This window comes from Artemia sp. Qi Xiang Cuo, chromosome 10 (genome assembly GCF_049724085.1).
Source record: "Artemia sp. Qi Xiang Cuo chromosome 10, ASM4972408v1, whole genome shotgun sequence".
Taxonomy (NCBI): Eukaryota; Metazoa; Arthropoda; class Branchiopoda; order Anostraca; family Artemiidae; genus Artemia; species Artemia sp. Qi Xiang Cuo.
The window spans coordinates 63,572,336-63,595,204 of record NC_142803.1 but is presented as its reverse complement, the minus strand read 5'-3'; the positions used below and the strand labels follow the sequence as shown (position 1 = coordinate 63,595,204).

General features: G+C 34.1%; 2 protein-coding genes and 1 long non-coding RNA gene across 4 annotated transcripts in view; all 3 read right to left on the bottom strand.

Moving 5' to 3' along the window:
• Positions 1 to 22,869, bottom strand: part of LOC148948018 (uncharacterized) — a 527,253-nt gene that overhangs the window by 377,706 nt on the left and 126,678 nt on the right. The gene's annotated exons all lie outside the window — the stretch shown is intronic.
• The window catches only part of LOC148948019 (uncharacterized), a 437,936-nt gene that overhangs the window by 358,577 nt on the left and 56,490 nt on the right, over positions 1 to 22,869 (bottom strand). The window lies entirely within an intron of this gene.
• LOC148948020 (uncharacterized) lies at positions 1,140 to 22,461 on the bottom strand. Its single transcript, XR_016142330.1, has 3 exons — positions 22,371 to 22,461; positions 7,272 to 7,405; positions 1,140 to 1,233 (listed from the first exon to the last, which is right to left on the bottom strand). It is a non-coding gene; the product is annotated as an uncharacterized LOC148948020 (long non-coding RNA).

The following is a 22,869-nucleotide window of genomic DNA, read 5'->3' as shown; positions in this document are numbered from 1 at the left end:
CAGACACATTCATGAATATCAACTTCTGAAGAATCCGATTTAATCAACCAGCAGGGCAAAATAGAAATACATATAGTGCCTTTTTAGGTGTTCATGTATGACCATTCCATTACATAAAGAGACATGTTAAGAAAACAATTCTTCTTTCATAAAATGCAAATTAATCCTAGTTAACTTATTTTCCTGGGGAAGGACATGTAACCTCACTGTTTTCCTTGTTTATAAATCACATTTTTAATATTTATGTCTACTCTCCAAGTCTTGAAAATTATTTATTAAACAAACACCTAAGGGCCATCAAGCTAATCTAACCTTAACCTAGGATTTTTTAATATTTGCCTATTTATATCATTTTGGTAGATAACAGTGATTGTGTTTAACTTTTATGCATAGATTATTTGAGAACAGATAAATGCTGTCAATTCTGTTTATTTTTCACAATTATGTTTAAAAAAATTGCACAACAGTGAAAGAAGTGATGATAAAGATTTTCCCCCTGCAAAATATATCAACTAGAATTATTTTGCATATTATGAAATAAGAATCAGTTATGCTGTCTCAAAGTTTAGAGTAGATGTTTCAACATTGAATGGGCTTGGAAGGAGGGTCACTTGCACTCTAATGTCTTTTGACTCTTAAAAAGAGCACTATAACTTTTAATTTCTAATCAAATTAGGTCTGTTAAAAGTTTCAATTATATTTCTAGCTGGTCTGCAGGGATAGTTTACACATACAAGTTTACTTTACAAGTTACGTTATGTGCCTCAATCAAACTAGCAATACATATTTGAAATTTATTATTTTGAAAAAAAGGGGGAAATATCTTAAATTATTGTTAGATCCTTTTGACATTTACCTAAAAGCTTTGCATTGAAATCAATTTCCTAAGGCCACTGTTGGGTTTGTTAACACTTAAGACTACTGAAAGAGCTTAATAAAATTTTGTTTATTTAACTGAAAACCTGTGCAATGAGAAACCTAAGGTATTTCATACTAGATAAGGAAAGTTCTGACATTTTGCATGGGAATGTATTACACTGAAGTTTTTGGGAAAGTTTTTATACGCAAAACCCTTCTACTTCACTTATGATTAATTCCAAAATTATTTGCAAAAAAAAAAATTGGGAATTTTTAGGAAGATAGCTATACTTACCTCTTTGGCTCTAAGCGTCAAAATTACTAATTTTGTTTCTTCTTTTGCAGATTCAGCACCTCTAGATAGATTAAAAGAATCTGAAAGAAGATTACTTCATATTATTAAAGACTTGGAAGAGTTAACAGAAAAATTTGACTCTTAAGTTATATGTTGTGTAGAATTGCAGTTACATCGAGACTACCAAAAGAGGATTGAGATGTTACATGAAAAAAAAATAGAAGAATTAAGGATTTAACTTCCAAATTTGAAAATCAAGGTTCAGAGTTAATTCAAGAAAACCAAAGAAAAATTGAGGAATTAACTGAAGTATTGACTGGTAAGGACTTTCAATAAATAACATTGGAAGTATATTTATGGCTAAAAAGAAAGACCTGAATTAAAACCTGTTTTCAGAATTCTCAGAAAAAAAAATTTATAATTTAGGGATAAATGCTGCTTACACAGAGAAAATATTATTTTCTTACAAATATGTTTTTCAAAATCATAGGAAATGAGACTGTTATACTGAAAAATGTTTCTATTGATCATAAAATTTCTAATCAAAGAGCTCATGATAAAAACTGCAAGGAAAGAACTTTGTATTGTATCTATCACAACAAAATTCTAAGAATAACCTATTAATAACAATACAATCTATTATAACAAATAATGACAATTATATCTATTATAATTAAATATTATAATAACTATTATAATAATGATAACAAAATAATGTAATCTCTCCTACTTTTAATTTCAGTGAAATCTTTAACGATGGTGGATAAAACAGTGGGTCACATTATTGGTGACTGGAAAAAAAAATGCAAAAGGCAGTGTATTAAGATTATAGGTTTGATAAATTGCAGGAATGTCTAGTGAGGGAGGCGTGTTTTTTTTTTTTGTTTTAATTGTTTAATAAATTTATTAGAATTTATTTTTTTTTTTTTTTTTCCATTGCCTTGACGTTAGGACTCTTAAAACAGTAGTTTTTTTTGCATATAAGCATAACGTAACTTGTAAAGTTCTGCAGGGATAGGCCTACTTAAAAGGTAAATTAGGGTTTTGAATCTGATGGTAAAAAGTCCATCTAGAATTATTCAATAATCAGTAAGTTTTGTAGAATTTTAGTTAGGAGAAGGGACCTACTGGATACACAGACCTTGCAAACATGAAAAAGTATACATTTGTAAGTATTAGGTCACTACAAGAACAAAGCAAATGGTATGATCATCAATAGAGAAAGATTAACAAAAATTTACCCCCTGTTTTGTCAACATTCTTGATCTACTTTACATTACCATATTACCTTTCAGGGGATGTATGATCACATGTTCTTTTGCCGTTTACTCTGGGGAAATATCAAACTTTTCTTTTTGCTATTAGTTTCCCCCCCCCCTTTAACCTGCCTTGCTTGTTTGGTTTCTATTCCTAACTCTTTCTTTTCCTCTTGTTTTGCTGTTTAGCCTATTGTGCAAAGCTTATTGTAATAATTTTCCTTAGAATTTGTATAGTCTTACAAAAAAAATAAATTCCAATATTGTCCCTCTCCCAGATTGTTGATATCATCTCTTAAATACTTCTTCCTTGTATAATCATTAATTTATTTATTTATACTTTCTTCTCATTTTTTTAAAATCTTTTTGTTTCTTAATCTTTTTATATTTGAATTTTTTAGTAATCTTTAATTTTTACATCTTTCTTAATCTAGTAAGTATATACAGGACAATTTGGTTTCATTTTTGGGTATCACTAGATGTATTGCCAGCCAGGTGTGTTTGAGGGCTAAAAAAGCTGGGTAGCTCTGACAGTTTAAGCTCTGTAATTCAAACCCATTCAGTAGTGGCCCCCCACCAGGTGTGTGACTAGTCTTCACCAGCCATCACCTTGACAGTTTAAAGTTGAGGCCATGGCACAACAGCAACTTTGGATGAGTGTGCCAGGTGGTAGAGGGTGACAAGTAGCAGTTTGCATAGGGTGCCATAACTTAGTGTTCACACCAAAGAGACCCTGCTGGATGATACTGGTTCATCCCACAGTGTAGTCCATGACTTGCTGCTCCAATCATGGTCAACACCAATCTTGAATCTGTCAACTGATCTGGCTGACATGGTAGATTTGCCAAGTGATTTCCACTGAGGAACAACACAATCAGTGAAGAAGTTGAATTTTTCATGCTTTCTTCTAAATTTTTGATGCAATTTTATGGGGTTTCCTCATGTTTTGGTGTATTCACTGCAATCAAAAATGGGTTTAATGGTTTCACTGGCCATCATCTTAAATGCAAGGATGACATCTCTCTTTCCACATTACATTAGGGTAGGCAGGTCTAGCTTTTCTAGTCAATACTCATAGGAGATTCGTTGTTTGGCAAAAGGGATCTTTTTTGCTCTACACTGGACCTTCTCAAGTGTCTCCATGTCACACTTAAGATGCAGGTTGGCAACCAACATGCCAAACTCAAGAGTGGGACAAAAATGGGCTGTGTAAAGCTTCTTGATAACTCTTGGTTGGTGACTTGTCAGAAAATTCTTGATCAAACCAAGGATGTTGTGTGCCTTAGCTGCTTGGTTCCAACAGTGGCTAAGAAATTTAAACTTATTGTCAATAATTATTGTCAATTTAAATATAATAAAAAAAGAATTTTAGATAGCTTTTTTTTGAAGAAATTTTCCAAGGAAAAGTAAAGAGCTAAGTTACAACAGGGACAATCTGCTACAAAGCAAAATAATATTTCGTGCATAAAACAAACATTAATTTATATCAATGTATTAAAGGAAACACAACGCAAGCATAGATTACAACAAATAATGAAACATACTAGAAATCTCTATCAATGAATAAAAGACCTGAAATGACCAGAAATTGCAATGAATAATTTAAAATTAACAGAGTTAAATTAAACTTAAATTAACAGAGATTACCACAAACAATTATAGGCCTAACGCCACTAAGCTTTCTTAAGACCAGAGTGTCATTTGCCTTGCACTTAAAACAAAATACATTTCAAAGGTTTTCTATTTATAACATTCTTAAATCCTAAGTTTCCAAAACTTCAAAAAACGAGTTAGGAGGAACAAAAAGGGACATTTAGCTGACAATTATGGCAAGGTGTCAGTCTATGAGTTAAAAGAATAGATAATAGTTTAAAAATAGCATATTTATTTGAAAATTAAGGCTAGCGGCTTCAAAAGTGCGTTTAGTTGAATCACAATACAATTATTCATCCAAATGGTCAAAAGAGCGTTTTTACAGTTCTCAGGAATGGATTTAGTTATTCAGTCAAGATTTTTATGACACATTCAATTTGTGAGGTGTGTCTGAATATGTCTCTGCGGCGTGTACCCGATGATTGCCGGAGTAGCACTGCATTCCGTTGTTAGGAATTGCCCATACATAGTATGGGGTCAAGCTATCTCTACCGGCTAACTTTTATTACATATAGCACATGAGGGTAACCCCTTATCACGGATGTCACCCTTTTTATCTCATTCCTCCTTAATAGAATACAATTTTATTGTGTCTAATCCTCTAATATCCTACTCTATTATTATTACACTGTTTGCTTTTCAAGCTCATCCCCCACAAATAACATAGTTGCTCAGGTTTTTGTGGAAAGATGCAATTGGTCATCAAAGCCTCCTAATGAAAGACAGCGAAACCTCAGAATGGTTGTTGCTAGATTGGATCAATTTAGTTCTTTTGATCGATTGAAAATAATTGCATCATCAGAAAATTAATTATTTATGTAAAATTGTTTGGCCTTTTGCAGAAATACGTATTTTTTACAAGGTTTAGGGAAAACAGTATACAGAATAGAGCTGACTGGGGGAAATTTAAGCCAAACAGAGATGACGATATTTTTTTTCTAACGGTTTTTCCCTGTCTATCAGCCATTTTAAGAGGATTTCTCCTCCAAAGTTTGAAGTTTGATATCTTTGTATTTATTGAACTAATATGTCATGCATGTATTGTCTTAGAAGTAAAACATAAACTACAACATAAAACTTAAATTAATTCTGGTCTAAAGCAGGCATGCAAAAAGTTCCAAAGCTCTTATTATTACTAACAAAAATTATTACTTCACAGCCTATCTAACACATATTAATAAAACTAGTACAAATAAACCAACTAAATATGTTTCCCTATGCTTTTAGGATTATACAAAACTAGCGCTTTACTGAAAACGCAAAAGTCGAGTATAAAAAACAGGATTATTGATTTAAGAGTCAAAATTGAGTATGCAGCATGACAACACTAAACGAATCTATAAAGCTTTCCATAGTCTTACACCAGTTGTGAGATTGGTAACTTTCAGTATACAATTAAATTATCTTAAAAACATAAGCGTGAAACTAAATATTTTTTAGCAACCGCGAAGTAATTGAACAGCATACAGAAATATTGGATTGATTTATCAAGCAGTATTTTTCTCTCACCAGCTATAATCCCACTAGTGGGTAATATACAGTCGTAAATTGTAAGAAATATGCTTTAGTATCACTTGAAATGGAGATCAAATAAGACATAATATGAACTCTGGAAATCCGATTATTTCTCTCTATACAAGAGTGAATTTCAAGCTATGATACGTATTCTAAAGCTAGTCTATAGTCCTAATACTATCAAAATGGCTTTACTTCGAACTTGCGTACAAACTAATAATGACATGTCCTTTTCAGAACCAAAGCGAGAGCCAGTCATTGAACTGAGCCATTGAGCAGAAGTGATACCAAATTAAACGTAAAAAAAAATAAAGTTAAATCCTAAAATGGATTGTTGCTTTATCTTAAAAGGAATTGATCCTAAAAGGGATTGATAATATTTTGATTCAATAAATAGTGACCTTAATTGGTTTGCTTTTACTGTACCAAAACTCCTATATTATTTTGTGTTTTCAGTAAAGCGCTAGTTTTGTATAATCCTAAAAGCATAGGGAAACATAATTAGTTGGTTTATTTGTGATAGTTTTATTAATATCTGTTAGATAGAAAGTGAAGTAATAATTTTTGTTAGTTTTAAGTTTCAACTTCGCTCTTTACTTCCCTCGGAAAAAATTTGTTTTTTTAAATTAATTTCGTATAGGAACTGAAGACAACGATTGAAATATTTTTTGTTCGATAAAATAAAAACAAAACAAAATCTCTGTCACTCGGAATTGCTTAAATCTTCATGTTGGAACGATACAAATTTGAAGCTAGAGGAGATGAGACTGATCCAATCTAAAATATTAGACGGGAAGTGAGCAATTAAAATCGCTTTTAATAAACGATAAATCGCTTTTAATAAAAACGATTTATTAAGATCGTTTTTATTGAAATTTAACAATAAAAAAATGTAGTTGGTTTTCTTCTTTTTTTCAAAACTCTAAAGTGTCCTGTAATTATTGACTTGACTTTTATTTTGTACGTATCACTCATCAGCTTTTGGTTTAAAACACCAATAATGGCAATTCAAAACAACAACAACAAGATAAGCAAAATAGTAGCCTGGGATTTTATAGACGCATCGGGGGGGGGGTGTCTCTCTGTTGTGCAGGTAAAATGAAAGCAGCACTTACAGGTTAATAAAGAGGAATTTCCTGTAGGTAAATAAGCATGAACTGTTATTATTGTATACTTTTTAGGCACCTTTTAAAAGTTGGAGGGAGGATTTTTAATGACATTACGTAAAAACATATTTTTCAAATTATACAGGCAACAAATGTCCCATCCCTCCTTTAAGTACAGCACTTGATAGCGAAACTATGGCACCCTGCCTTGAAAAGAGACTTTCCTATCAAAGCTTGCGAAAAGGTTACGTTTTTAAGAGTTGGACATTACGAAATTTTTTGGTCTGGTGGCAACTTTGGTAAATCATTGTGCATCATATCTAGAGGGCATATAGTACATCAGAAGTCAATTCAATAGGACTATTTTTAAATTACTTTTTAAATAATTTTATCGTCCATAAGCTTATTGTGTTTAACTTTCAACTTAGCTATTTACTTCCAAAACAAAACTGCACGATCAGGCACATAGAAAACGAAGCAAGTTAAGTGCCATATTATATTTACATTGTGACCTTATTTTGAGAATTACCCTCAACTTCATTTTGTTTTGAAAAATTTACGAGTATCAAACATCTTTGAAAAACTTACAAGACATTTTGGGCAACATCCTCGGTGGCATTCCCTTAATGTTACATAGGGCCCAAGTTGACATATTTTTTGAGCTCCAATATACACTGCGTAATGACTGTAAAGGCCTCTATGGAACTGCAGCATATCACCTTCTAAATGAAAACTTGAGTTAAAATATATCGAACAACGATTAAATACAAGTAGTTGATACGGTCCTCTTCACTAGGATCTTAAAAATCCGAATTAAGTTTCCATTCGACCTCAAATAATCGCTAATTATGACACTGCGCAGTCCGACACTGTTTATTAGAGGCAGGAAATTGCAACATGAATATATGCCTAAATCAATTAACCTTCAGCTTTTGCTAAGGGTAGAATTTTCAAGAAGGCATAGACAAATCCGTATTCAGCCTTGAATATCGTCTTCATGGACAAGAGTCTCATACCATCAATTGCAATTCGGCCAGGCGATATACCAAGTAACTGTATTTAGTGAGCATACTTTCGGGCTACTTAAGCTAAATCTGAGCCTCCTCTACAAATTCAATGAACAGTCAATTAAAGACCTATTTTTTCCCAAGTTGATTTAGGGAATAAACCTTGAAACTATTTCAGGGAACCTATTATCATAAATAAAAAAATTAGAATGCGAAAGACAGCTAAGACACGTATATTTATACGCAATACATAGCAGTAATATCTGGGAGCCGAAGAAATATGCTGGTAGAAATATGATTATAATATTTACGCAGCTTCTGTAATTATAACTTTGGAGATCACCCCTCCCCAAAGCCCTCAGGGCAAGGGCTGTAAGTTAGGCTTGAAACTTGAAAAAAAAATCTTGTTCAAAAGTTAAAAATACAGTGCGGTTTTTATATACTTTCGTAACAAAATTAAAGTTGAGCAAAAAAAATAAGAGAACGCGCATACAAAAATATACAAAAATACAGTGAGTAACTTTAACCCTCTAACTATTGTTAGGCAACATTCTTAATAAAACGGTTAAATTGATATAATTGAGAGGGAGGGAGGAAGTAATTTTTTTTCTTGATTTGAAGCCTTTGTGAACATGCCTTTCGAGGCCTTTGTGAAAGTGAACGTTCAACTCACTGTGAAGTGTCACAACTAACACTGCGGCCATGAGCACGTCTGTCCACAACACTGGATATACTCTCGACAACATATTCGCATTAAGTCTTGCAAATACAGCACAATAAGAGGTGAAGAAATTTGGGAATGCCATCATACAGTGCTGGCTGCTCAAAAAATAATTAAATCTTTTGTAGTACACTAATAGAGGAATGCTTAGGATCTGCATTTACGTTAAAAACACGATCTAACCATATTTTGTACTGGCCGAGAACTGCACCCTGTGGCAAATTTTGAAAACACCCTGAATTTGCAAGATCAGCCAAGTGTCCAAGATGATCAGATTTTCTGATCGTCAATTCAACCGAGCTGGTATCAAATATATTTCCCACAAAGGCAGTCCATTCGTCAACTGAGTTGTACCAATTTGTAGCAACAAGAAGCTTGAATTGAGATTGTTCAATAGTTTGTCTAAAAAGCTGCAAAATCTCCGGAAAGTTGCAGCAACTGCCTCTTTAGCCATTCCTGTAGAATCTCCCAAATCAGAAACCACATCATTATCAATCACCCAACGCGTCCCTCGCGACATCAGGTGTTTCTAGTGTAAAACTAAGAGAACTTCATGGTATAAAAAACCCGTCGTTATGGAAGACGCCTTGCGAGAAGCAAGAATATTGAGAAGCAATGAAAGTTGCAGCAACTGCCTCTTTAGCCATTCCTGTAGAATCTCCCAAATCAGAAACCACATCATTATCAATCACAGAACGCGGCCCTAGCGACATCAGGGGTTTCTAGTGTAAAACTAAGAGAACTCCATGGAATAAGAAACCGGTCGTTATGGAAGAAGCCTTTCGAGAAGCAAGAAATTAGCTGAAAATCATCTGGATCATCTGCTGACAGTTGTAACTTAATTTTGGTGAGGTCATCAATGTATTTATTCAGTATATTCATAATTTTCCACGGTAAGAGCTTTTGGAATTAAAAGGGAAAGGCTAAATATAGTTTCATAAATATCAATAATAGTAGCACAAATACCTCATAACTATCAATAGCTAAGTACAAAATAGGCATGTGAGATCTTATTCAAATAATCATCTTGATTTTCAAATTCATTTAATTCAAAAACAAGACACAGCTCTCGTGGGCAAAGCCCAAATATGATGTCTCTTAGTAATAATTAGCAAAATAAAGTAGTCTGATAAAACTTCGTCAGGATAAATAAACTAAAGGATAAAAACACTAGGGATCATTGTAATATTTCACAAAGCTTTTACTGTAGCACATGGTGTTACAGTGGACTGGGGTCAGTTTCGGAACCTTCTCAGCCACGTCCCTGGGGGGACGAGATATTATAGGGACAAAAGGCGGGGGAAGGAATGATCGGTAGATGGGATGTTGGAGGAGCCAAATCTTTGGCATAATTTTTCTCGGCAGGAAGACAGGAATTCAAGTTTAAATTCTTAGAGGTAACAGGAAGTAAGGTAGAGGGGAACCGCCGTAAATAATTTGCAGTGATCTCTTTTGAACTCGTTCTATTTTATCAGTTTCATCCTTGGTAAGGGCAAAGTGCCAAACCAGACAAGCATATTCAACTATATTTCCGTAACCCATCTTTTTGTTGTCGGAGGATATGAGGCCACCAAGACCTGAGACACACTGTGACGAGGTTCGGGCATCTCTTTCAGACAATTAAACCCGATGCACTGTATCACAGTTAAATTTATTCCAAGGAGAATCAAGGAGATCAATAAGCGTCAAGAGATGAGTGGGCACATGAAGTGTAAAATATTGTCCATCCATAGCACCATCTACAAGCTGCTGCTTGATATCTTCTACCGTCAGAGATTATACTTCACAGTTTCAAACAGAGCGTGTTCGATGTTTAATCCTGTCTGCCCACTAACGACTGGCAAGTCCAAAACCAAAGAGTCAAGACGCCCTATGTTCTTTCGAAACACTGTAAAGTATATGGCAGAGTGGAATCAAATGGGAAGGTGAAACTCTCCCACAATCAAACTATCGATGTGATTTAAGTGTCCTAGATGAAAATGCTGGCAACACTAACAAATGTCTGGGAGGTTTTGATAGGTGAGAATGCAAAAATTGAAGTGAATCTATTCTTGAAAAGACCAAGTTGCTTTGACTAGAATAAATGAAGGTGAAAAGGTCACCTGGGTGACAAGAAAATAGAAAAGGGAACTAGAACTTTCAATTTTCAAGCAAATGACCCTCCTATCTCAAAATTATCATCACACAAATTTGGGGAAAATATGGCTTAGGAGGGACGGGGGGGGGGTGCAGCTGCCTTCTGATCGCTTTCGACTCCAGAGAAGGCACTATAACTTCCAAATTCCAAATGAATGAGCCCCTCCAAGGTTTAATTTTAAGTCCATTTAAGCCCTTGCAAACTTTCTTACATTTTCCCTCAATTACACGTCATCGTTCTTATGTCACAAAGTTCAGATTTGGTGGAATACTACATCGAGATGTTCCAGTGTCAACACTGGATTATAAGTTTTTACCAAATTAATTTCCCAGGATTTGTATCTCGACGTAAATCGAGCCAAAGGGGGCTCATTCAATTGGACATTGAGATTCTAGTGCCCTATTAAGAGTCAAAAGTGATCAGAGGGCAACTAATCCCCCCCCCATGCCCTTTTTCTCCAAATACATCCAATACCAAGATTGAGGTAGCCATTTTGTTTAAAATAGTTTAAAGATCATACAAAAAAAACTCCAGGATCAACACAAGCCCCCAGGGGCAGGCATTGTAAGTTATGCCCTGGGGGCAAATATGGTTCTTATAGAAGGAATCCTTGTAAAACTTTAGAGAGAGAGAGGAGAGAGCGGAGAGAGAGAGAGAGAGAGAGAGAGAGAGAGAGAGAGAGAGAGAGAGAGAGAGAGAGAGTAAGAGAGAGACCAGACATGCAACCCTGTTTTGAGTACCCTTAAATACAGCAGAAGTACAAAATAGGTACACCAACTAGCAAACGTTGTCATCCCCTCAGTGCAAAGATGATTAATTTTGCTTACAAGTCCCTCTATTATTTTAAATGAGGCTTTTCTACATTTAGCCTTGGATATTTTTAAATAAAATCAATTCTTGGCGGGAATCATGCCTTGGATTTTTTATAAAAAGCCAAGACAGATAGTCTTGGTGAGAGGCAAATCTGGCATAAGCGTTATAGATTAGCACTTTACTGAAAACACCCAAAGACCAGTATAAAAAAAAAAACAAGGATACTGATTTGGGAGACAAAATTTAGTACATAGCCTGACAACCACACACTAGCCTATAATGCTTTTCATAGTCTTACACCAGCTCAGATATAGTAACTTCCAGTATACAATTAAAATTAACTTAAATTCTAAGCATAAAAATTAATATTATTTTAATAGCCACAAAGTCATTGAACAGCGCAAATAGATAATGGATTGACTTATCAGGTAACATTTTGTTCTCAACAGCTATATATAACACCAATAGTGAGTAATATACAATTTTAAACTGTAAAAAACACTCTTTAGTGTCACACAAAATGTAAAACAAATAACAGGGATTTCAAAAAGTGAAATTTTTCCACAAAAAGTGAAGGGCTATGTAAACAAAAGTCAAGCAGAAATAGACTCAAGCAATAATTCAAAATCAAAACAAACAGATATCACAATTAAAGAAAAACTCAGACCCAAAATGAGTAAAAATTATGATAAATAATCAATTAAGGCTAAAAGGAACATGAATTAACAAAAACAGGCCAAGGGCTAACACCCCCTGGGTTTGCTAAAGTATAGTGTCGTTTCAAGCACTGTGTTTTCATTTGTCATATAAGAAAAAAAAATAAAAAAAATCACCATATTAACCAAGATCACTAAAGAATTAATGAAAGTAGAAAGACTGTATATCATATGATAATATTCGTTTTTTGAAGTTTTGGAAACTTAGGATTTAAGAATGTTATAAATAGAAAACCTTTGAAATGTATTTTGTTTTGAGTGCAATTCAAACGACGCTCTGGTCTTAATAGAGCTTAGTGGCGTTAGGCCTATAATTGTTTGTGGTAATATATGTCAATTTTAAGTTTAATTTAACTCTGTTAATTTTAACTGGACTTCAGAGGGCTCATTTGATTTGAAATTGAAAGTTGTAATTCACTTTTTAAGAGTCAAAAGTGATTAGAAGGTACCTAGCCTCCCCCCATACCCCATCTATTTTTTTTTCTCAGAGGCATTTTATATAGAAAGAGTCGTTGTAGAAACTTCAAAGGGGGCTTATTTTATTGGAAATAGAGAGTTTTAGTTACCTTTTCAAGAGTTAAAAATTGATTTGAGGGCACCAAGCCCCCCTCCCCCACAGGCTGATCCCCCCCCTAGATAAGAAACAAATCGTTTGGTCGCAAATTTTTTAAAAATAGTTCAAAGATAATATACAAAAAAAAACAGGTTAGACACAATCCCCCAAGGCCCAGGGGCCGAAGTTGTAAGTGGTGCCCTGGGGGCAAATATGGTTCTTATAGAAGTGATGCTCACAAAAACTTCAGAGGGTTCATTTGATTGGAAATTATAAGTTCTAGTTCACTTTTTTAGAGTCAAAAGAGATTGGAGGGCAATTAGCCCCCCTCCCCCATCATCCCCTTTTTCTCCAATTGCATCAGATAAAATTTTGAGATAGACAAGTTGTTAAAAATAATTCAAATGTTAGATAACAAAACTCTGATGTCAACACATCCACCAGGGCCCTGGGGAAGGTGGTGTAAGTCATGCCCTAGGGGCACAGTAAGTTCTTATGGAAGGGGTACTTGTTTAAACTTCATAGAGGGCTCATTTGATTGAATTTTGAAAGTTGTAATTCACTTTTTAAGAGTGAAAAGTGAAGGCCATATGGCTCCAATATTTTATTATTTTATTGTTTTTTTTTCAGAGGCATTTCATATGGAAGGGGTCTTTGCATCAACTTCGGAGGGGGATCATTCGATAGCAAATGGGGATTTCTCGTGCCATTTTTAAGATTAAAAAGTTCTCCTCGGGCCCCTAGCCCCCCCCCCAACGTCCTTTTTTCACAAATGCATCCAATAAAAATTTGTGATAGCCCTCTTGTTAAAATAGTTCAATCATCACCTAACAAAAACTCCAGTGTTGACACAACCCCCAAAGCCAGGGGGCAGGTGTTGCAAGTTATGCGCTAGGGGCATATATGGTTCTTATGGAAGTAATGCTTGAAGAAACTACAGAGGGTTCAGTTGATGGGAAATTGAAAGTTTTAGTTCACTTTTTAAGAGTCAAAAGATATTGGAGGGTAACTAACCCCCCTCCTCACGCCCTTTTTTCTATAATGCTTCCAATAAAAATTTAAGATAGCCATTTTGTTAAAAATAGTTCAAAGTTCATGTAACAAAAATTCCGGTGTCAACACAACCGAACAGGGCCCAGGGGCAGGCGTTGTAAATTATACCCTGGGGGCAAATATGGCTCTTATGGTAGGGATACTTGTATAAACTTCAGAGAGGGCTCATTTGATTGGACACTAAAAGTTCTAGTTCACTTTTTAAGAGTTAAGAGATTGGAGGGCAGCTAACCCCCCCCCTCCCCTCTCCCAACGCCCTATTTTCCCCAAATGCATCAGATCAAATTTTGAGATACAAATTTTGTTAAAAATAGTTCAAAGTTCAGATGACAAAACTCTGGTGTCAACACAGCCCCCAGGGCCCAGGGGCAGGCGTTGTAAGTTATACCCTGGGGGCAAGTATGGTTGTTATGGAAGGGATACTTGTATAAACTTCAAAGAGGGCTCATTTGATTTGAAATTGAAAATGGTAATTCACCTTTTAAGTCAAATGTGATTGGAAGGCATCTAGCCCCCCCCCCCGCCTTTTTCCCATATGCATAAGATAAAGATTATGAGATAGACATTTTGTTAAAAATAGTTCAAAATTCAGATAACAAAACTCTGGTGTCAACACAGCCCCCCAGGTTCTGGGGACAGGAGTTGTAAGTTATGCCCTGGGGACAATTATAGTTGTTCTGGAAGGGATGCTCATATAAACTTCAGAGGGCTCATTTGATTGGAACTTGAAAGTTGTAAATTCCCTTTTTAAGAGTCAAGTGATTGAAGGGTAGCTAGCCCCCCCCCACTCCATTTTTTTGTCTGAGGCACTTCAGATACAAGGGGTCGTTGCATACTATTCAAATGGTGCTCATTAAATTGTAAATAGTGTTCTAGTGCCCTTTTTAAGAGTGAAAATTGATCAGAGGGCACCTAGCCCCCCCCCATGCCTTTTTTCTCCAATTACATCCAATAAAAATTTTGAGGTAGCCATTTTGTTAAAAATAGTTTAAAGATAATATACAAAAAAAAACTCCAGGATCAACACAAGCCCCCAGGGCCTAGGGGCAGGCATTGTAAGTTATGCCCTGGGGGCAAATATGGTTCTTATAGAAGGAATGCTTGTAAAACTGTAGAGAGAGAGAGAGAGAGAGAGAGAGAGAGAGAGAGAGAGAGAGAGAGAGAGAGAGAGAGAGAGAGAGAGAGAGAGAGAGAGAGAAAGACAGACAAAGAAAGACCATACATACAACCAGGTTTTTAGTACCCTTAAATACAGCAGAAATATATAATAGGTACACCAACTAGCAAACGATGTCATCCCCTCATTGCAAAGATGATTAATTTTGCTTACAATTCCCTCTCTTATTTTAAAATTGGCTTTTTCTACAACTAGCAATGGATAATTGTAAATAAAATCAATTATTTGCAGGAACCATGCCTCGGCTATTTTAGAAAAAGCCAAGACAGATAGTCTGGGTGAGAGGCAAATCTGGCATAAGTGCTATAGGTTAGCACTTTACTGAAAACACCCAAAGACCAGTATAAAAAAAAACAAGGATACTGATTTGGGAGACAAAATTTAGTACATAGCCTGACAACAACACACTAGTCTATAATGCTTTTCATAGTCTTACACCAGCTCAGATATAGTAATTTCCAATATACAATTAAAATTGACTTAAATTTTAAGCATAAAAATTAATATTATTTTAATAGGCACTAAGTCATTGAACAGCACAAATAGATAATGGATTGATTTATCAGGTAACATTTTGTTCTCTATAGCTATAACACCAATAGTGAGTAATATACAATTTTAAACTGTAAAAAACACTCTTTAGTGTCACTCAAAATGTGAAACAACTAAACCATAATATGAACTCCCAAAATCCAGCTGTTTCTCTCTATATAATGGAATATTTCAAGTTATGATACAAATACTAAAAGCTAGTCTATAGTTCTAATACTATCAAGATGGACGTGTACAAACTAATCATGAAATGTCCATTCCAGAGCTAAAACGAGATTCAATCATTGGACTGAACTCATTGTGCAGAAGTGATACCAAATTAACTGGGAAAAAAATAAATAAAACAAATCAACACTCCTAAAATGCTGTATTTCCTTCAATAGAATATGCTTTGTTAGCTTGCTTCTACTGTACAAAAACTCCTAATTGTTTTCTGTTTTCAGTAAAGCACTAGTCTTCTATAATTATATAAACATAGAGAAATATTTTTTGTTGGGTCGTTTGTGCACTAGTTTTATCAATATAGAAGTTATCAATGTAAATTATTACTGTGAAGTATTATTTTTGTCTGGCAACTTTGCTCTTTTCTTTCCTTAGAAAAACTTTGTTTTTTTTATTTATAATGGGAAATGTCAGATGGTTTGGCTCCAACAACACATAGCACCTGGCCAAGGGCAGAGGATCAGGAGATTGGCACCTGCCCTATGCAGCCCTTGCTGGACTGTATGCAAAATTTTTTTTTTCACATTTTTGGTTTAATAGAGCTCAAATGTAATTTAAGTAAAAAGAGCAGGGGGTTAAAAGGTGGAAGGGGGTGAGTACCCTCATACACAAAGTAATATATGTTTGTTTTTAAATTTTAATTCCACTTTTTACAAATTAAAAGAAAAATTCTCTTCTTTAATGGCTGTAAGGACAAGTTGTGAATGTATTGGGTTTGACCTGAACACTTTAAAACCTATATAGTAAGTACAAAAGTTGACAAAAAATTTATTAAGTTTATATTTATACCCAATTGAAATGCAGTTAAAAATGAGCTATTATGGAAGATGAAATGTAGTGAAAGCCCTTGACCGGAGAAGCTGTAGCAGCAGGATAGCCTGTGGCTGAGAAGGTCTCTTTTTGTAAAAAAAAAAAAAAATTAACAGAAAGTTTTATTTTCTTTATTTTCAAACCCTCTGCTTTGGTATGAAATTAGAAAGTTTTTTTTTCAGAAAACAGTTTTTCACAGTGAAGTAAAGAGGTACATTACATCAAATATGTGTAGAAATAAATTCAAATAATAATTCAAACTTAAAATTAAAAGAAATAAGAACAGGTTATTTCTACAGGGATTTCAAAAAGTGAAATTTTTGTGATAAAAGTAAAGGGCTATGTAAACAATTAAATAAAAAAAAAACAAGTTTTTTAAACTGAAAGTAAGGAGCAACATTAAAACTTAAAACGAACAGAAATTATTCCGTATATGAAAGGGGCTGTCCCCTCCTCAACGCCTTGCTCTTTACACTGAAGTTTTTTATTGTTTTAGAAAACAGAGTTTTGAGAAAGAGTCAAACTTTAGCGTAAAGAGCAAGGCATTGCGGCGGGTACAGCCACTTTCATAGACGGAACAATTTCTGTTCGTTTTAAGTTTTAGTGTCGCTCCTAACTTTCTGTTGAAAAAACTTGTTATTTTTATTTAATTTCTGATCGTTTTTTAGTTAATGCAGCTTTTATTTTGGCTCGCCGTCATTGAATAAGTAAACAAAATTTGCATACGAAATTTACTTTTCTTTTGCTAAATGGCTGTCTCTAAATTTGGTTCTGACGGAATTTACAAATTAACTTACGTAACGAACTTCTATATTCGTATATTTTTCTTCTGGCAAAAAATACAAAGTTGCAGATTTTTGCAGATATGAGCTTAAAACCTATGTTCTAGGGTTTTCTGATACGCTGAATCTGACGGTGTGATTTTAATTAAAAATTTTTCACTTTTAGGGGATGTTTCCCCCCTCTTTAAAAATCAGGTGAGTTTTCTGAGGCTTGTAGCCTTTGATGAGTAATACTAAACTTAATAAAATTCATATATTTAGAATCAGCATTATAAGCCCATTCTTTTGATACATTTATTGACATCAAAGTTCCGTTTTTAAAATTTTTTATAACTATTGAGCCGTATCGCTTGTTTTTTTTATTGTTTTTTTTTTATTACGTATGTGTTATTGAGCATATTACTGGGTTATCTCCATAGTCAATACCACGCTCTTTACGTTAAAAGGTAAAAAAAAATTTAATTCAAAAACCCCTGAATCACAAAGGCTGTTTAATTAGAATAGATAGTTCTTTTGAAAGCACTAAAAAAAAACTGTAACGTAAAGAGCGAGGTATTGACTTGGGGGAGAACCCCCTCAAATACGTAATAATTTCTGTTCATTTTAAGTTCTAATGTTGCTTCTTACTTTCAGTTGAAAGTACTTGTTTTTTTTAATTTAATTTCTGATCATTTTTTAAATAATGCTTGGAAATCAGGCGCCCCCTTCATAGAAATGTCCCTTACCCCAAAGAAACATCCTCCACATAGAAATTAAAATGTCCTTCATAGAAATGTCCCTTACCCCAAAGAAAAATCCTCCACGGAAAGATTCCTTACCCCAAAGAAACATCCTCCACATAGAAATTGAAATGTCCTTCATAGAAATGTCCCTTACCCCAAAGAAACATCCTCCACAGAAAGATTCTCCCGAGTAACCCCCTCCGCCGGCCCCCCCCCACCCGAAAAAAATTCTTCCTGAAAATGTATGTATACGTCCCAATAACCAATACAATATGTAATCAATGGGCAAAGTTCATAACTTTCAGCCATATTTATAAGACATATTTATTAGATTTTCGACTATGCTAAACACAATGGCTATCTCAAAATTTTAATTGGGTGACTTTGAGAAAAAAATGAGCATGGGAGGGGGCCTAGTTGCCCTCCATTTTTTTTGGTCACTTAAAAAGGGAACTAGAACTTTTAATTTCCGTTCCAATGAGCCCTCTTACGATCTTCTAGGACCACTGGGTCAATACGATTACCCCTGGAAAAAAAAACAAAAAACAAATAAACACGCACCCATGATCTTTCTTCTGGCAAAAAAATGCAAATCCCCATATTTTGTATATAGGAGCTTGAAACCTCTGCAGTAGAGTTATCTGATACGCTGAATATGATGGTGTGAATTTCATTAAGGTTCTATAACTTTTAGGGGGTCTTTCCCCCTTTTTTCAAAAATCAGCCAAATTTTCTCAGGCGCGTAACTTTTGATGGGTATAATTAAACTTGATGAAACTTATATTTTTGAAATCAGAATTAAAATCTGATTCTTTTGATGTATCTATTGGTACAAAAATTCCTTTTTTTTAGAGTTTTGGTTACCATTGAGCCGGGTTGCTCCTTACTTACAGTTTGTTACCACGAACTGTTTGAAAGTCAAGCAGAAATAGACTCAAGCAATAATTCAAAATCAAAACAAACAGATATTACAATCAAAGAAAAACTCAGACCCAAAATGAGCAAAAATTATGATAAATAATCAATTAAGGCTAAAAGGAACATGGATTACCAAAAACAGGCCAAGGGCTAACACCCCCGAAATCTGCTAAAGGATAGTGTCCTTTCAAGCATTGTGTTTTCATTTGTCGTATAAGAAAAACAAATCACCATATTAACCAAGATCACTAAAGAAGTAATGAAAGTAGAAAGACTGAATATCATATGATAATTCTCGTTTTTTGAATTTTTGGAAACTTACTATTTAAGGCTGTTATAACAAGAAATCCATTGAAATGTATTTTGTTTTAAGTGGAGGGCAAACGACGATCTGCTATTTATAAAGCTTGGGTTTATTCTACATATAATTCTGTATTTTAGTATATGTTAGATTTAGGTTTAATTAAACTATGTTTATTTTATTTACTTTATTTACAGGTCTGATCATTGCAGGTATTTTTTTAATTAATAAAGATTTCTATTATATTTCATTATTTGTTGTAATATATTCTTGTGTTGTGGTTCCTTCAACAGATTGATGTAAATTAATGTTTGTTTTATGCACGAAATATTATTTTGCTTTGTAGCAGATTGTCCCTGTTGTAACTTAGCTCTTTACTTTTCCTTGGAAAATTTCTTCAAAAAAAAAGCTATCTAAAATTCTTTTTTTTTTATATTTAAATTGACAATAAGTTTAAATTTCTTAGCCACTGTTGGAACCAAGCAGCTAAGGCACACAACATCCTTGGTTTGATCAAGAATTTTCTGACAAGTCACCAACCAAGAGAATATGGTGATTTTTTTTCTTATATGACAAATGAAAACACAATGCTTGAAAGGACACTATCCTTTAGCAGATTTCGGGGGTGTTAGCCCTTGGCCTGTTTTTGGTAATCCATGTTCCTTTTAGCCTTAATTGATTATTTATCATAATTTTTGCTCATTTTGGGTCTGAGTTTTTCTTTGATTGTAATATCTGTTTGTTTTGATTTTGAATTATTGCTTGAGTCTATTTCTGCTTGACTTTTGTTTACATAGCCCTTTACTTTTATCACAAAAATTTCACTTTTTGAAATCCCTGTAGAAATAACCTGTTCTTATTTCTTTTAATTTTAAGTTTGAATTATTATTTGAATTTATTTCTACACATATTTGATGTAATGTACCTCTTCACTTCACTGTGAAAAACTGTTTTTTGAAAGAAAATCTTTCTAATTTTATACCAAAGCAGAGGGTTTGAAAATAAAGAAAATAAAACTTTCTGTTAATTTTTTTTTTTTTTTACAAAAAGAGACCTTCTCAGCCACAGGCTATCCTGCTGCTACAGCTTCTCCGGTCAAGGGCTTTCACTACATTTCATCTTCCATAATAGCTCATTTTTAACTGCATTTCAATTGGGTATAAATATAAACTTAATAAATTTTTTGTCAACTTTTGTACTTACTATATAGGTTTTAAAGTGTTCAGGTCAAACCCAATACATTCACAACTTGTCCTTACAGCCATTAAAGAAGAGAATTTTTCTTTTAATTTGTAAAAAGTGTAATTAAAATTTAAAAACAAACATATATTACTTTGTGTATGAGGGGTACTCACCCCCTTCCACCTTTTAACCCCCTGCTCTTTTTACTTAAATTACATGTGAGCTCTATTAAACCAAAAATGTGAAAAAAAACTTTTGCATACAGTCTAGCAAGGTCTGCATAGGGCAGGTGCCAATCTCCTGATCCTCTGCCCTTGGCCAGGTGCTATGTGTTGTTAGAGCCAAACCATCTGACATTTCCCATTATAAATAAAAGAAAAACAAAGTTTTCCTAAGGAAAGAAAAGAGCAAAGTTGCCAGACAAAAATAATACTTCACAGTAATAATTTACATTGATAACTTCTATATTGATAAAACTAGTGCACAAACGAACCAACAAAAAATATTTCTCTATGTCTATATAATTGTAGAGAACTAGTGCTTTACTGAAAACAGAAAACAATTAGGAGTTTTGGTACAGTAGAAGCAAGCTAACAAAGTATATTCTATTGAAGGAAATACAGCATTTTAGGATTGTTGATTTGTTTTATTTATTTTTTTCCCAGTTAATTTGGTATCACTTCTGCACAATGAGTTCAGTCCAATGATTGAATCTCGTTTTAGCTCTGGAATGGACATTTCATGATTAGTTTGTACACGTCCATCTTGATAGTATTAGAACTATAGACTAGCTTTTAGTATTTGTATCATAACTTGAAATATTCCATTATATAGAGAGAAACAGCTGGATTTTGGGAGTTCATATTATGGTTTAGTTGTTTCACATTTTGAGTGACACTAAAGAGTGTTTTTTACAGAAAACAACCAAGATGATTGGAAACAGAAATCCACCATATGGCTAAGATAAGAGTAAAGTCAATTTGTGATGCAAATGGACGTTACATTTAGATTGAGGATGGGTAAAGTTCTACCAAATCATATTATTGAGTTAGAAATAAAGCAAATACACCATTCAATGCCTTTTTTTATGCTGATTACAAATATAATAATCATTTCTATTGGAAATGAATTTCAGCCCCCCCTCCTATATATACCTAACCTAACCCTGAATTGGCATATATAGGGGGGGGCTGAAATTCATTTCCGATAGAAAAGATTATTATATTCATAATCAGCATAAAAAGGTATCAAACGGTGTATTCACTTTTGTCCTAACTCAATAATATGATTTGGTAGAACTTTACTTGAGGATGCAATTCTAGGTAGGCCTATGTATTTGTGCATTAGGGGCTGGGGGTATAAATTCTATGAATAGGCCCACTTTCTAGCACTAAGATATTACATCTTTCTGCAAATATTAATCTTTAAAACTCATCTTTGTTCTAAGATCTTACAGCTGACTGATGTTAACAAAAAGTGTGAAGACCACCACTGTTTTGCCATATAGGCTAGAACAATGATGAGAGAACTTTGATGATATACTCATCATTGTTCTCAGACTGCTGATCAGAGCAGAATGATGAAAAATGTTTGCATAAAATGACAAAAGATGTAAAGATCATAGTTCAAAGATTTCATTTTTAAGTGTTTTCTGACAAAAGATGCGAGATTTAAGCACATTGATGAGTGAAAAAAACAAGCCCTAAGAAATTCAAATTTTTCTGCTGTCCCTATGTCCTATATCTCAGACCATGGGGTGGGGGGATAGGGTGCACTGTCTGGGAAACAACTATGATGATTAGAGACATCCACCATAGGCTATGCCTAATATGGAAGTAAAATTCATTTGAGATGCAAATAAATGTATAGGCCTACTTACATTGAGGATGCAATTCTAGGTAGGCCTATATATTTGCACATTAGGGGGTGAGGGTATATGAATATACATGTCCCAAGAAATTCATGAATTAGGCCTATTCACTTTATTCCTAACTCAATAATATGATTTGGTAAATATTTACCGAAAATGAATCTAAAAGAAGACTACTCCATCACAGGAGGGGACGAATCACTTAACCAATTGGCCTGTATAAAATATTCTACCAAGTTCAACAGATAGGGAATTTTCGGGTCCCTATTCAGGGACCTGAAAATACCTTACACTGACTCCTTGTCACTGCTTAAGATGGACGACAGGCAGTGTTTCCACTTATCTCTTCAAACAATGTGTAGAATCTTGCCAATTATCGGGAGAAAATCGGGAGATGGCTCTCAGGATTCGGAAGAAAATCGGGAGATGGATCTCAGGATTTGGTAGAATTTTCAGTTTTTTGTATTTTGCATTGAGTTTTTGGAGGTGTTTGAGCAATTTAAGCATAAAGTACCAGATTCTAAATGTTTGGAGTGCAGATTTACTCGAGCCAGCTGCAATTCCGGAAAGAAAATTCGTCAATCAACGTTGTCAAACATGACAAAAGGAAGCAGCTAGAAGCTTGAAATGTATTTAATTTTGAAACTAAG